This window comes from Callorhinchus milii, unplaced genomic scaffold (genome assembly GCF_018977255.1).
Source record: "Callorhinchus milii isolate IMCB2004 unplaced genomic scaffold, IMCB_Cmil_1.0 Scaffold15, whole genome shotgun sequence".
NCBI lineage: Eukaryota > Metazoa > Chordata > Chondrichthyes > Chimaeriformes > Callorhinchidae > Callorhinchus > Callorhinchus milii.
Genome location: NW_024704756.1, coordinates 4,520,682 through 4,526,681, shown reverse-complemented (window position 1 = coordinate 4,526,681; position 6,000 = coordinate 4,520,682). Strand labels below are relative to the sequence as shown.

Below are 6,000 nucleotides of genomic sequence, written 5' to 3'. Positions count from 1 at the left end.
CAAACCATTGGGGTGTCTTGCTCACACAAACCACAGAAAGCGCCTGTGATTCTCACAGACTTGGAGAGTGCATTAAACTCCGGATAACTCGACCCTGCTTTAACTTGTCACAACCACTTAAGCCATCATGGTCAATATCAGCCTTCTGACTGTGTGTGTTGCACACAAGATGGGCTAGTCAAATGCTTCCTCCCCACCCCCCCTAAAATTCCACTGAACTCTCCCCAAACTCCTATTTAGCTCTTAAACGCACCAATGCCGCTTCACTCCACTCCCAGGAACCGTGGGTTTAAATGTCTCTGAGGAATAACAGCAGCATTTCCATGTCTGACCCTCACACACAGACAGCTACACTCTCACTGACATGCATTCATTCTCGCTGCAACACAACAGGATCCCACTCCCTACACCTTGCTCACCCTTCACACATCCAGTGCCAGTTGAAATGCTGTACACTGTCCAGCGCCTTGGGACGTCCTCCCGACATGAAAGGCACTATACAAATGTAATCTTGTTGCCGTTGTCCATCTGATCGCCCTCTGCAAGGTCCAAAGCAGGAACCAGGACATTCTCATCAAAAGAGACTTGTGTGTAAATAACACAAGTCTGCGGTTAGTTAGTTAGTCAATTAGTGAGGAGAGAAAGCCAACTAAAGGGTGTGGGGCAGTGTTTTATTTCAATGCAGGAGGAAACCTGGTTTCAGCTGTTTGTCAAACTGACGTTTAAGTGGAAAACGAGAACATTATTGCAGCAAGGAAAGTGCACACACAGTTAACTCCTCGCTATACCGCCACGTACGGTTGCACCACATGTTGTCAATACAACTAACTCTTTCACTGCTGTTTTGCTGACTTGACTTTATTTTTTAAACGCCCCAGGAAAAAACTATTTGGCAAAACTTTTCTTCCCCCACTGTGGTGGGAGACTGCCATTGCATAATTGTGTTTGTAATTTACATCATGATGTGTTTTTTTTTAAGAAAATGTTCATGTAAATTTGTGTCCTTGAACAAACTAATAATTTTACGTGGCCAAAAAAAGACATCCACTAATTGCAGAACAATTTTATATATACTGTATATTATTATTAATAATAATCTGATATAGAGCCTTATTACATTGTTGAGGCGTCTCAAAGCACTTCATGGTGTAAAGTGGATTGACTGTATTTTGTGGGTGAAGTAAGACATGATGACTAGTGAAGTGTGTAAATGTATACACAGTCAAAGTAATGTAGAATGAGGTGTTGACTTCAAATGGAAACTTAAAGATATCAGCATCTGCTGAACATTGTTGCATCTTACAGCTTTAGGTAAAATGCTACTTTAGTTCACATGAATAATACAAGAACAATTTGTATTTAGACAGCACCTTTCACACACAGAGTGCCTCGGTGTGCCTAATAATCTTTGCTTTTGATGTAGCGCCTTGCCGTGTCATCAGAACGTCTCAAAGCGCTGTATAGTGTGGTGACTGTGTATTTGTAAGCAAGTTAGGACTAATTAAATTCTGGAATATATCACTCCCGGTGTAACAATCTTTAACAAAAGAAGGTTCTAAAAACAAAGATCAGGTGATAATTGAGTCATAGCTGAGTTTATTTTATATGTAATTTAATTATGAATTTGGTTTAAAACAGCACAATATGTTTTCTTGTATACCTGACAGGGTTTGTAGACTTATTTTTTGAGATAACAATAACTACTGAGATACAGTACTAAAGGCATTTCATTGTGTGAATAGTCCTCGTGTTTATTGATAATATACTCATGATTTCCCTCTCTTGTACAATGCACATGTTCTAAGCCCAGAATAATTTCTAGGGTCTGCACAGCTATATTGTGCCATTGAACAGAAAAATAAAAGTGCATTTTCCAGGCACAATTTAATAAAACCAACCTAGGGAAACGTACACACCGACGTTTCAGCTGCAGGTTGGAATAAAAATATTACATGTGTTAGGTTTGCTGGAGCCCCAGTTTATTCAATACGAGTTGACACAAAGATTCAAAGAAAAGGTCTTTATTCGCAAACAAGCAGCAACAGTCTCTGCATTAACGTTGATATATTATCACATCAGAATACAGCTTTATCCAGCATAATGATCAAAATGTATATTTTCCACGATAACCACACTCCAACTGGAAGAAGGCCCTTCTTCCTTACAGATCTCACTAAGTCTCTTTTTTCCCTTTTAATGGTAACTTCTGGAGGTAAATCCCCTCACCCCTGTACAGTAGAATCAATATCGATTCCATTGGGAAGTGTGCTGACTCTCTACACAACTGCAACTATTTCAAACTTATATCTTTCTTTTATGCGTTTCTAACTCCACCTCCCCTCGTCACAGAAATAGCCCCCACCTTTCGCAGGCTGCTTTGAGAGAGAGAAAGATATGGAAACCTTTTGGGCAGCCTTCCACAGCCTGCTTGTTTCTACGCCTTGAAATAGGCAGGGGTCTGAGGCTGCACCCTTTCCTTTCTTACATCTATGCTCAAGGACCCGATTGCTCATTATCTCAGAGGAGTGAACACTTTCCCAGAAAAATATGAAATGTAATCAGAAGCTGACCTCAACCGGTCCAGCAAAGTTACTTTTAACCCCTGCTAAACTAGTCATTAATTCAAACAAATCTTATTAAAGGATGGGTAATCTATGGGTTGTATAGGTCATTCTAAACGTGCATAAAGATGAAAGCCTTAAAAACATTAAACCTCACAAATATAATCTTACAACTATTGCTTTTTAAAAAACAGTACATCTGGATTGGTCAAGGTCAGGACTAATTCTTTAACCTCTATACCACAAGGTGAAATTTGCAGCGTTTCATAATGCATTCCTCACGACAATTAAGTCACAAATTCTGAAACGCTGCAGATCACACAGAACGCTGCAAATTTCACCGCCATTTTCCTGACATTATCTTCCCGAGTTTAAGCATTTCCATCAAAGTCCACTTAAAAAAATAAAACAGCAAATTACATTTGTATAGCACCTTTCACGTCGGGAGAACGTCCCAAAGCACTGGAAATACAGGCACCATGAGCAGAAAATATCTAATTTGGCGCAATCTTATCTACATTTAACAGAGTCCGCCTTTTTAACTCCCCAAATTGTTACATCCCACTTCTTTCTGGTACCGACTGGTCAGATGGTTAGCTTGGAGGGTGAGCTTGGAGAGGATACAAAAAAGTCCATTTAAATGATGGCGAAATTGCCCTTGGAGGTCACCACCTTCAACCGCCTCCTCCCCAGTGTTCCTGGGCTCCAGGTTGCTGTTCGTTTCTCCGTTCAGAACCCCCCACTCCATATCATTCCTGATTGACTTCAGCAGCTGATAGCTCTGGTAGAGATCCCTGTGTTTGGAGAGGTTCCAGTTTCTGGGATTGTCCTCCTCTTCCAGTGAGAGATCCGCAGCAAGGTTGGGACCATGATGGTCTCGTCCATATCAGTGGCGGCTGTGATAAACCTGTCCATGGCGTTGAACAGGGAATGACGGTTTGTCTTGAAATCTGTATTCTGCATCATCTTCCCACGATCTGACAAAAGAAACAATACTTGCATTTGAATCGATGCCATTATCACATTGAAACTAGGGTCAGAGAAACCCAAGCTCACAAAGGGAAGTCCATACAAATATGTTTGGAATCAAAATGGTTAAGCACACCCATACTCTGGCGGAGTAGGAAAATAATAGTAAAAATAATAATAATAATGCTTGCATTTGATATCGTGCCAAACACGTCGTTGAAATGTCTCAAAGTGCTTAAAAATAAATTAACAGTAGCTGGAACAGGAAAATATTGATGGCGAGGCCAAAATGTTTGAAATCTGAGTAATTTATTAGTAACAACAGATAGAATACAATGGCAGTATTGTGATTGCGAGTGACAATATAAGATATCTCCGCAACAGTTAAAAACCCACCAGCGCATGTGTCAGAGAAAATATCCTCTGCAGCAGGACTTGAAGCAAAATTCTTGTAGTCTAAATACGCAGGATATCCCTTTCCAGTGTTAAGGTTGAAGCTTTGCTCAGCTGTGCTAAACCTCTCCAGTTCTGTGGGTTAAGACAAGCCATTGCCAGCCTCCTTGCGACAATAAATAGTGTTAGTGGCCATTCAGCATGACTGACACCTCCCTTTGACCAATCTAAAAGCCAACAGTGAGAGCTAATGCAATACTTACATTGATTCTGAACTCAAGAGGCTGACACAGGCTAGTGTTTGAGTACGCTCCACCCATTCCACGCTCGGGCCAAGTTATATCAACTGTTCAGGCAATGATCAGCTTCTCTCAGCGTGAAACCACACCCGCCAACCTCAGCAGAAGTCAAGTTGTTATTTAAAAACAACAAGATTGCATTTATAGAGCGCCTTTCACGTCGGGAGGACGTCCTAAGGCGCTGGACAGTTGGGTCGGGACCTGAGCAGGGAGGAAATGGTCAGGGTGAGTGGAGGGAAGGGAGGGAGCGAGGAGGGGATAGAGAGTCGCGAGGGGAGGTGAAGGCACGGTCGAAGAGAAGGGCAGGGCAGCATATCAGATATAATGGGGCAGCAAATAAAAAGTGGGCACAGTGAGGGAAAAAGCACCACTCTCTCTATTGGTCTTTCCTCCTTCGCGACCACATCACTCCCACCCTCGCTCGCCTCCACTGGCTCCCCATCCCCCAGAGGATCGAATTCAAGATCCTCATCCTCACCTACCAGGCCATTCACGGCCTTGCTCCCTCCTACCTCTCCAACCTACTATCCCCCTGCTTACCTGCCCATACCCTCTGTTCCTCTGGCTCCGGTCTGCTCCACATACCCCGCCCCAACCGCCCTACCATTTATACTCTCAGCTCCTAGGCTCTGGAGCTCCATCCCCCAGTGCCTTCGCCTTGCTTCCTCCCTTTCCTCCTTCAAGGCCGGTCTCAAGATCTTTCTCTTTGATCGTGCCTTCAGCTCCCCTCTCGACTCTATCCCCTCCTCGCTCCCTCCCTTCCCTTGACCATTTCCCCCCTCCTCGCTCCCTCCCTTCCCTCCCCTCACCCTGACCATTTACCCCCTGCTCGGGTCCTGACCCAACTGTCCAGCGCCTTGGGACGTCCTCCCGACGTGAAAGGTGCTCTGTAAATGAAATCTTGTTGTTGTTCCCAACTCACAGACAGTGTAACCTATCATCTGAAGCACGGCACCTCCGTCAATCCTGCGCTCTCGCAGCCAGCACTGTACTGAGTGACAGTCTAGACTGAATATACTGTAATTAATACTAATAATAATCATTGCATTTGATATAGCACCTTATCACGTCTTCGGGACGTCTCAAAGCGTTGCACAGAATATACTGTAAAGTGAATTGACTGTACATTTTGTGTGCGAAACGCAGCAGCCAATTACGTACAGCAGTATCCCAAAAACAGTTGTGGGTTGAAAATGACCAATTTATTTATTTTTTGAAGGAATTATTACCCCCGGAAAAGCGATCTGCCAATCGATTAACAACCGAGTTCCTACTTACTGCTAAGTAAACAGAGGTGTCTGGAATAAAGAAACTTGCCCAACATTTCGCCCTGATGGGAATTGAACCCAGGTCCTTTTGCTTGCGAGGTGAGTGCTCTAACCACTGAGCTACAGGTCTCCATAGACATAGACAGTACAGGTTATCAACAAAGTGCTCTTACCCCTGTTACGAACAATGACACGAGACTATGAAGGAGCTGAAACAAGTTGTCAGAGATGTATTTTGCCTCCTCACTGTTATGGAAGATGTCACACCGAACATGGCGATGGATAAACTTGCCATGAAAATGATGGCGCTCACTCACACACACCAATCCTGTGGACGTCTAAATACAATTAAACGCTTGAACCAAATATAATTAAATACTTCTAAATACAATTATCATTATTCTTCCACATGTTTCAGTTGTTGGTCAGTGCACTGTAGAAAAAAAACATGGGGCTAACAGAGCTTTGGAGAGATCCTGAATATTGTATCTACAATCTGCTGCCACAGAG

The 6,000-nt window shown here is 43.1% G+C and overlaps 1 non-coding gene across 1 annotated transcript; it reads right to left on the bottom strand.

The window, feature by feature from the left end:
- Nucleotides 1–2,005: 2,005 nt before the first annotated feature.
- LOC103177471 lies at nucleotides 2,006–4,180 on the bottom strand. The gene is made up of 2 exons (XR_006085505.1): nucleotides 3,927–4,180; nucleotides 2,006–3,538 (listed from the first exon to the last, which is right to left on the bottom strand). It is a non-coding gene; the product is annotated as an uncharacterized LOC103177471 (transcript).
- Nucleotides 4,181–6,000: the final 1,820 nt, after the last annotated feature.